Genomic DNA, 10,900 nt, shown 5'->3' with positions numbered 1-10,900 from the left:
AGACCGATTGGGTTTCCTCCATTCGACATGCATGAAGCACTCGAACTCTTTCGATGCGTTCTACCCTTAGGAACATTTCCTATAACTTGGGTAATCATGTCGTATGCTCATGATGTTCAAAATCCTTTTGAATCTCGAGAATCATAATTCCTAACATGAGGCAAGAGGCTTGTATAGTATCCTCGATATACTTAATCCAATCGTTTTAGGCATCCTTATCTTCCATAAGATGTTCATCGGGATTAGGATCGTTTTCAGTGATAGGTTACGGACGGTTTGGGTAATATTGTTAGCGGCCATCTACAAAATTTAACAAGGTTCAGATTTTAGTATTTTCGATATTTTTATATTTTAATCATTAATACCCTTTTTATGTCTCATGGACAATTAATAATTAAAATCTAGAATCCAACGTTACATTTAAATATTGGTTAGGTGACCTTTATCCCTCTATTTAAATTAACAAGGTAGTCAACGTTTGACAATTGCAACTCTTTGCAACTTCTAGCCATATGGGATCGGTTAAACATCTTTATGTTTAGTTGGCATGTTTAATCCCATCAACACCTTTGTTCCCCATGCTTCGGTGACCCTAAGTTCATGGTTTCCAAATTAAGTCGTCCAACTTACATACACATGTGAGTTTATACACATAAGTGGTTAGGTGACCTTTATCCCACAAACATGTTAAACCCACCTCGAATATACAAGTTCCCTCAAATGTGGTTAGGTGACCTTTATCCCACAAAAGAGTTCCCAAGTGATTCGAGTGTTGTATAAAAGGATGGTGTTTGACTTGTTTTATAAAAGGGATTTTGAGTTTTCAAAATTCTAGTTTTAGAAAACTTTCTGTACCATACATTTGTATGCATTCAAATCCTTGGTACTTTTGTGAAAACAAAATTTTCAAGGTTCTTTTAATAAAACCCATTTTATTATAAAATCATTAATTTTTAATAACCTTTTATTAACCATTTTTAATGATCTTTTAAAGAACCATTTTTAAGCTTGTTGTTGATTATTAGTTTGTTAAACATGCATATCCAAATATCATTAAAACAAAATAAACAACCACGAAAGCACAACACATATCAATAGGTGCATAACCGTAGCCAACTATTTGACCACACTTGTTAGCCGAAACAAGTGTGTCAAAAGGTCCTTCCTAAAGGGTGAATATAGACACAAAAAATGTGTCGTTGAACTCCCACTTGATCCCGCATCCAAATGCTTCAAGTCCCCTTTTGTGTTGTGATTTCTTCACTTTCTTTGGGCTTCCAAATGTCTTTTATATTCAGCTCCAAACTCCTTTGGACTTCAAAAAATGTGTTTTGGTTATCGGACTAAAATCCCGTTAAGAACTATGAAGTCCTTTAGGCCCGACATTAGCCAAAACCAAAACCGCATTTTTGTGTGCATCTTCTTTTACAAAAAAAAAATATCCTAATACATTTTTTCTAGTAAAATGAAATGCACCTAATCTATTTATTTTACATACCAAATGAAAATAAATAAATTACATATTTTTACAAATGGAAGAACAAAGATAATTATTATTACAACCCAATACATTTTTTCTAGTAAAATGAAATGCACCTAATCTATTTATTTTACATACCAAATGAAAATAAATAAATTACATATTTTTACAAATGGAAGAACAAAGATAATTATTATTACAACCCATTGAAATAATTAAATACAAATCACAAACAAAAATATTCAGCATATTCAAACACAAGGTCATGGCTAGGTTATATGCACCAAAAACATATATCCACATATATAAAATTCAAGAAGCAAAAATGGTTTCCTTTTTTACAACCAACTTTTCGGTCAAGAATGAAAAAAACCGAAAAATGGGTTTTTGTCCAAACAAACAATCATCCAATTGACATAATTTTTCAAGATACTTTTATGCATGTATGAAAATAATCTTGAAAAACAAAAGGATCACCATATATAAAATTTCGGCCATAGGGTTTAACCAAACCCTAAACCCGAAAATTTCATATCCTATGAAGCATGCACTCATATAAGCGGCTCTAGATGCCATTGTTGGGTTTTTCACATGTTTATCAAAGTAATTTTATCCTTATAAAATAAAAACGCAGCGGAAAATATTATTTAAAACATGTTACTTACTTGATATAAAACCCATTTTATATGTAAAACCCAATAACCGGATCCATATATGACATGCATGCTATCAAAATTAAAACACAAGCATAGGGTGTTTAGTATACTACCTTCCAAGGAGTAAAGGTTATGAAGATGATGATGCTTCTTGAACGGTTGCCTTCAAGTGTAGAATACCTCAAGCTTGTATACCCCAAGCCTTCCAACAAACACCTTGTGTTTAGCTAGGATTTCTACACTTATGAACTCACTAAGATTTCCATCTAAATCAACCACCATGGTCGAAAATATGAAGGAAAGATATGGAGTTCTTGCACTTGATTTACCAACTTGAAAAACCCTTCTTGATCAACCACACCTTGGCCGATTTTAAGAGAGTAATTTTTCAAGTCTTACACTTGAAAATTATCTCCTCAAATGGCACTCCTTTGGCCGAAAATTGTAGAGCATTTTCTAGAGATTTTTCCAAGTTCATATCTTCCATTTTTGTCCTCTAAAATGGTTATAAAAGATGAGAGAGAATTGCCACCACCATTGCCCAGTCATGTGCCTTCTAACCATGCAAAATGCATGTAAGCTCATTGGACCAAAATAGTCTTGGAAAGACCACACAATCAAGATGCATCTATCCATGCAATTTGCATGCAATGTGATTGGCCAAAACATTTAGGGAAGAGCACCCAATCAACACACATGCAAATGCATGAAATCTCATTGGACCAACAATTTTGGGAAGACCCCATGGGGGAAGGTGGCGGCCTAGCTTTTATTTTATAAAAAAAAATTCAAAATCTTTTATAAAATATAAGTCTTGATTAATTTTATAATTTTTATAAAATTATAACATCATATGTTATAAGACTTATACAACTTTTATTATGTTATTTAACCCATTAAATAACAAAATAAAATATTCTCTCAAAATAAATTATCCATATAATTCATTGGTTTGTCAAGTGCAATTATTTAGAAAACCAATTTCTAAATATTGTAAATGTTAATATTTATTTGTTTGATCATATCACAAATAAATATTTTAGTGTTTGTCTAGCTTGTATTTGGGTATGACTCGACTTGGATCATAACGTACTTGTCACATCAATTTAATATGTGTCTTGGGCATACAGAGTCCAACAGAAGGAATCCTAGGTCGCTATGATCGAGGCTCTGATACCAAGCTGTCACACCCTGGCTTTTGCGGAAGCGTGGGTTTAGTTTGGTGTGACTTCTTAATACCATAGCAACAATCATAACCATGCTATATGAAAATAAAACACATGATGATCATCCATTTATTAAATTTAAAGTTACCACAATGTCATTGTTTAAAATGTTGACACATAAAACAAGTTACAACCATGACATGATTAAAGCGTGTTCACACAACAAAAGACTTAAATAAAAACATGGTTTAGAGACATGGTTTAAAGCGTTTCTTTCTCAGGTTGCATTTCTAAGACAAGGCACGGTTGGAAAAGGAGAACCATGTGGAGACGAGTACTTAGTGGCGTTAAATTTCTAGAAGTCTTAGCTTATTTGCTTCCGCTGTGCAATGAAGATACCAGTCCAGTCACGCCAAAGCTCTGATAATTTCGGGGTGTGACAGATTGGTATCAGAGCTATAGGTTACGACGAATAGGGTTGTCTATAGAGATACCTAGGCTCTAACCTCACTTTCCTCTGGGAACTTAGAATGTTAAAACCTGAATACATACAGAACGCCTAGTACTCGAATATGGTCTCTAACCGTTGCCGAAAAACAAACAGTCATGATTTTGTTTTCAAACATACGCTATTGTGGTGTTTTACACATGGTACACAAAAACAATTGCATACAGTACATAAAACTCTGAGAGTTTAGGAAGCATGCATTTAAGACCTTCGGAAACTTATGTCTAAGTCCATTAAAGGTCGTGACGTAGGAACCGCGAATATAAACTCGGGCACACACTATTATTCATATTGTCTATGATATTTTAACTTCCCGAGTAGGCATCCTACGCATAACGAAACGCTAGTGCACAGGTATATGTGAAACTTAAGCTATACATCAACGGAGGTTGAAGTACGTCATATACGACTTTCTAGGAAGCGGCAGTTTGGCACGCGGTCCTGCAAACGACATGAGTCATGCTAAGGAGAAACATATGTCTCCGCAGTCCCCCTAACTCAATAATGACGAATATGCCATGTTTGACATTCCAAGGTAATGTCACCTAAAAACTGGTCGTCACATGCAACCCCAGGTAAAGTCCTTAAATTTCTTTTATTGAAATTTCGACTTTCACATTTACTGAGTAGATTTTCGCATCTCTACTCCTCTTAATGGTCATTGCATCACAATAACTTCTTCATTATAGCGAATGTTCATTTGCTTCATTTCTTGAAAATTCTGTTTTGGGGAACCTAGTCAGCCGTGTGGATCCACTAGAATAATAACATGCAATAGACTTGACATCAGATAGCATATAGAATAATAGAATACACATAAGACGTTCACATAATAACACTTGATCATAGCATGTTAAGTAAATCGAAAAGTGTAACGTGATGCACCCCAAAATTTGTAAAAGATTAAAAAGGGGGAATGAAAGAAATTACTCACAGGTTGCGAAGAGTTATTCCACGAGAATTACCGCACGAGTACACAAGGTATAACAAATGACTAAATCACCCTAGAATAGATATATAAAAAAAAGATTCTAAATAAATAGAACGATAACAATGGGTCTAGTGCTTCGAGTTCTTGATTTGGGGAGTTTTTGTATTGGCTAATTTATAAATCATAATTTTAAGAAAATAAAGTTATATTAATTGTTAAGAATATATCAATCATGATTACGATGAGATTATAATATATGTATATGTTTATATAGTCTAAATTTTAAATAATCAAGGGTAGACGAGGTCAAACTTGTACATTTTATGTCCAACCAAAATTTGTATTTTTAGACCTATTATTGAGCTTATAAATTAATAAGTCTAAAATTTAATAATTAACCTAGTAATGCAAATAATACGTTCATGTATATATTTAAATATTAGTTACAGCCAAATCATTAAAAGACTAATTTCATAATTTTATAAATCCAAAGAAAAGATATTTAGGTTCTACCCTATTATTTTAAAACAAATACATTTATCAAAATTTGTCTACTATACTTCAAATAGTTATTATCGTTAGATAATCACCAAAAATTATGAGATTTGTATAGAAATTCCATATTGTCTTTAACTTCCAAATATTTTGAAAAATATTATTCATGAATTTTTACTCCATGAATTTCAAATTTTTATAAAAATTCTTATTATATAATTAATGCTCAAAAATCCATAGTCATTCTTGTAGAAGTCCAAAAATTCCACCAACTATTCTAACATGGCCCTAGTCACTATCCTAAAGTCAATTTCACAAATACATGCTCTTAGGATTAAAAGTCCCAATTTCAAAAACTCAAGAACCCTAGAAATGACGATACAAAATTCGTACAGATTAAACCCTCTATCACAGAAATTGATAGGGGGGGTCTTGTAGAGCTCGAAAAATAAATAAGTTTAGGCTTTGGAATCACCTGATTTGGATGAGAATTGAAGGAGATATCGTATGATCAAGTTACGAGCCCTAGAATCCTTTCTTGTTTTAATCCGTGAGTTATGATGATGTTGATAGAGATTTGATGATAGGGAATGATAAGAAATACTCCCAGAAGATGTTTGGTATATAAATTTCGAGTTATGGTTAAAGAATTTGGCCTAAACAATTTAGCTTCTTGAAGCTTTGATGGTGATATTAATGGTGATAAATTCTTAAATTAATTAGATTATTTAGGAGTGTTTATGGCCGAATTAATGAATGGAAATCAATTCTCCATAAGAGCCGAACGTATGGGATCAATTAGAAGGTCAAAAGTCGTGTCAATTGGTGGAAGGAACCGGGTCGGGTTGAAATTAGATGGGGTCGCGGCTGGGTTAGGGTGGGGAAGATAAGTTGCAGGTGCGTTTTTGGTTTGATTTAAAAGACAGTTATGTGGAATTTCATAACCAACCAGCTTATAGCTCAACTGGGCTGTTCGTTACCTTGCACCCGAGAGGACCCGGGTTCTATTCCCGTCCTCTCTGTTTTTTTTTTTCTTCTTCTTTTTTTTTTGTAGACAGCAGCCTTCAAAGGTTGACTTTATATAAAAGCTGCAGTGTACTTGTTTAACAAATGGTGAATTGGTGCAATGGTGTGTTGTTTACATTCAAAGGCAGGGATCTTGGGTTCGACTCCTGCCCACTTCGTTTCTTCTTTTCTTTTTATTTTGAAAACAAATTTCAAGTTCTATTAAATACAATAAGGTCCCTGCAGTTTTCTAACTTGATTAACTCATATAACTAACTTAGTTAGGTTATACCTTCATAAAAACTAACCAAACTAACAACCTTAACCCACCAACCTAGTTAGCTAACTTCTTGTACAAATAACTAACCGAGTTGACTAACCCCGTTAGTTAGCTTACTTATTTAATAGTTTTTGTTAATTACAAAAAGAACCCTTAACCTGTAACTTTTTATAATTTGGCAGGTTTACCCCTTTTAAGTTGAAAACTTGTTTTAACCACCAAATTTTAACGTAGTTTTTCGTTATAACTATTAACCGAGTTAACTGAGTCTCGCTTATAAACCTCAACTTTTATTCCGGTTTAAATCCAATGCAAAACGTGACGATTAATTACATAATAAAATAAAATAATATAAATTCTTATTTTTATTTTATTGATAAAGCTCCGGTTTTACAATTCGGGTCAGATTTCGGAGGTCCGATTTTGACGGATGTTACAGTTTCGTTTCGAATAAAGCGTTTCATTGAAGCTCAAATATTGTTTCACTAAATCTAATTATTGATTTGTGATTCGAATGACCTGCATTATTGTAATTGTTGGCTTCTTCGTTATCAGGTCAACACATTTTCTTGAAATCCCTTTCTTTTCAAGTTACATACATGGTTTTCGTTGTGACCTGCCGAAAGTTTTCTTGTCGATACATGTAATCATTGTCGGCTTGCGCCGAAGTCAAATTCAATTGTTTGAACTTGTTCATTACACATATTCAATTCAAGACACTATATGATGTATTGAAAACATCATATTCGAATTCGTTTTAACAAGCGTTTCATTGTTCTGAGTCATAGTAGATTTGTTTGGTCTACAACTCCATTAAGTCGTTTGTTGATTTCGACACCTTGAGGTGACATTTCCACTAAATTGAAGCTTGCGCTAATCTTATGCATGGATTTAATTGTCTGTTTATTGATTTAGATTAAATCCGCTTCGATTCATTATTGCGCTTTCATTTGACTTCAAACACAGGTGATACTTGTTTAATCACCACTATTATTGAATTATTTTTTATCACTACGTTACCTTGTGGCGTCAGTAGAACTTGCAGCTTGGGCTGATCATGGTCGAGCGTTTCATGCAAAACTATTTCGATCGGGCTTGTTGATTCTAATCTTCTCCCAGCGAATGTTATTGTTTCTAACATTCATTTGCATATTGTAAACGTTTATTTGGAATTCCATTGGTCGAAATTCCTCTTTTATTGGACCCTTGTTAACGTGGTCACACTAGTGACTGTATCAGTATACCTTGTTTCCTTTGACATTATTCGTAATTACTTACATGTAACGTAACTCTAAGGAGTTGACGTAGTCTAAATTTCGAGGACGAAATTTTATTAACAGGGGGAGAATGTGACAACCGGTAATTTACGCGCTTAATTACGCGATTAACAGGTGATTAAAGCAATAATAAATAGTGATTACAGTGCAAATTAACTTAATTAGGCCCTTGGAGTGCCAAGGAACGTCTATACGACTTTACAGTGCGCGAACGGTGGTTTAAAGAGGAATCTGTTAAATATTACGCGACAATGAACTGAAACCGTATGAAACACTGACGACACCGACAATTATGGATGTTACACGAATATTTTTATGCATATGGAGTTTGGATTGCGATATCGGGTCTTGTAGGAACTACGGGCCACTTACACATGAGATGGGCTTGTGGGCCCTGGGCCCAAGCCCAAAACCCACTAGCCTAAACCTGCATATAATATATTAGAATCCTAACAATATCTTGCTAAATCGTATAAAATCTTTCCAAAAAGAATCCTCAAAATCTCAACAAGATTTTCTATGAAATCTCTATAGATCTACATACGCAGAACTAAGGGGAAACACATTAGACAATATCCACACATTCCACCATAAATACTCCTTTCCTTCTATCTGTTTATACATCAGATACACACCACAAAGAATAGGTCTCTCTCCACTCTCTCGATCTATGCATACACAACATTACACACACAAACATAACCCAAATCAAACACAGGTCCCTCACAAATAAAAATTACTGTTGCTCCATCTCCTACAATTCTAAGAGAAACCTTTCTTCTCCACAAAACCAAACACAACCCACCTGCAACACCCACACACCCACACACTCCCTCGTAACACCCCCCCAGGTCACCTGTGCTACTCTGACGACGGAGAGCCGTCGTCGTACGGCGGTGTGGGGCTTCTGTTGCGGCGGCGAAGGAAGAGGGACGGGATAGAGAGAGAGAGAGGTTGAAGAGAGATAGAGACTCGATACGGTGGTCGGTTCGTTTAACCGACGGTCGGTTCATTGAACCGGTGATCCTTGTTCTTGACCGACGATTATTCCGTTGATGATTGCTGAGATGCCAACCCCCGCCCCCTCTGTTACAGATCTGAGCGGCGGATGACGGCGACGAGCGGGTGAAGATGGCGGCGATGTGGTAGTGGTTGGCTTGGCTAGGGTGCGACGGCTACAACAGAGAGAGAGAGAGAAGAGTCAAAGAGGGAGAGGGAGACAACAGTGGCCGGAGCCGTCTCCGACGACGGCGATACTTCAGCCGACGACCACCTTCACTCTCTGACAAGTATTATGGTAAAGTCCCTGTTTATCTTTTATTTTCTTTAGATGGATGATGATTTATGCCGATAATGACAGTAGAGTGGAGGTGGTTATTCAATTCCATTCATGTCGGGTGTTTGTTTCAGCTCAACGGCGGAGTGTTCGGTTCGGGTCAAATCTAGTCAACAGCTCGGTCAACAGTCAAACTTGGTCAAACCTGCTCAAAGTCAGGTTTGACTAGATTCGTGTCAACAGAAGTCAATGGTCCATCTCGGTTCGGGTTTCAGATTCGCTGTCGATCGCGGTTCGGTCCGCGCATCGGGTTCAAGTCAAACCTGGTCAACTCAGTCAAACCCAGTTGACTGAGTCAACCTAGTCAACCGTTTCAGCAAACAAAGCGAGAGTCTTGGTAATAGATTAAACAAGTGATTTCATTTCGTGTTATATAGTTTTAATGTCGCACGTGAAAACGAGCCCTCGAACCAGACAAATCGATGACTTATTAGTTAAAATTTACTCGGAATTGCTTATTGTCGTGTTGATATAAATTGATTATATGCATATACCTTGTTGCAAATTGATTGAATTTTTGAAAAATAACGACAACTTGTGTTGTCGGGGCGTCCAAAAAGAAAGGAAACTCTACCCGTTTTTCGAGAAAATCCGTAAAACCAAAACACATTGTTATTCAGACGACATTTATAAAACAAAATACACATACAACTTGTGTTTACAACGTTCGACAAAAATCAATTTTACAAGACAACCAAACTTGAAAGTTTTACGAAATAAATATAACTATCTATATTTATTTCAACGTCAACAAGTCGGATATCTTTTAAAAATATATAATTATTTATATTCAGATTAAACATTGAGATTTCGGGATTTCTTTTATGAAAATAAATATTGTTTATATATTTATTTTAAATGGCTAAACGGCAATTACTTATATTTTGATAATGACCATACGAGACGTACGAGTTGTTGTATAATATTTTCAAATATTCGCTACATACACATACGACTTCACGAGACGGCTAACATGATTATAACAATATTTATATATATTTTTATATAAATATTCATATATATATATATATATATATATATATATATATATATATATATATATATATATATATATATATATATATATATATATATTATAAATCTCTCGAGAACTATGCCTTTCCAAGATTTATTTATTACCAACAATAAGCAAGCTAAATAAATATAACTTAATCAATTTCATTAAGTTCATAATTTACCGTCAAATCGTTCAGTTAACGATTCGGTAGAGCTCGGTAACACGTAGATTAGTTACCGCATTAATTAGAAACTTATAAAATATTCCGTGTTAGGAATATTGTAGAATGCACGCTAGCGAGTCTCGTCTTGGAAACGACATCACGAAGTCGTATATAGCTAGCTTTGCACAGGAATATTCAAGTGAATTCATAACCCCACCTTTTTACAGTTTTACATTTTTCTAAATGTTTTCGGGGTGGAAAGGCATGCACTTTTTGCAAAGCATACAAGAATTACATATTTCTAAACCATTTTACAAGCAAAATTTTAACTGACACAAATGGTTTACGAAAAGCTTATGTTTTATACCGTTTTTTCAAACAAGCGTATTTTTCGAAATATGCATACACATGAATTCTAAGTTTTCTAAACTACGAGAAAATACAAGTACAAAGAGATACAAGAATTGAGGAATGATACGAGAAATCATGTCACGAATAGGGTAACATAAGCACCATTAATCGTGTACATACTAAGACCGCAGAACAAAAGGTTAGATCTAACGGGTGTCAGGGCAGCTACACTCT

The 10,900-nt window shown here is 34.7% G+C and overlaps 1 long non-coding RNA gene across 2 annotated transcripts; it reads left to right on the top strand.

Annotated features, from left to right (window-relative positions):
* Window positions 1–8,293: 8,293 nt before the first annotated feature.
* LOC110941178 lies at window positions 8,294–9,639 on the top strand. 2 transcript variants are annotated; one of them, XR_002593906.2, is made up of 2 exons: window positions 8,294–9,095; window positions 9,159–9,639. It is a non-coding gene; the product is annotated as an uncharacterized LOC110941178 (long non-coding RNA). The 2 variants fall into 2 exon arrangements; XR_002593907.2 differs by having other exon boundaries at window positions 8,295–9,095; window positions 9,209–9,639.
* The last annotated feature ends 1,261 nt before the right edge of the window (window positions 9,640–10,900 follow it).

Source organism: Helianthus annuus, chromosome 4 (genome assembly GCF_002127325.2).
Source record: "Helianthus annuus cultivar XRQ/B chromosome 4, HanXRQr2.0-SUNRISE, whole genome shotgun sequence".
Classification (NCBI taxonomy): domain Eukaryota; kingdom Viridiplantae; phylum Streptophyta; class Magnoliopsida; order Asterales; family Asteraceae; genus Helianthus; species Helianthus annuus.
The sequence above is the reverse complement of the archived record's forward strand: the minus strand, read 5'-3'. Positions and strand labels throughout refer to the sequence as shown.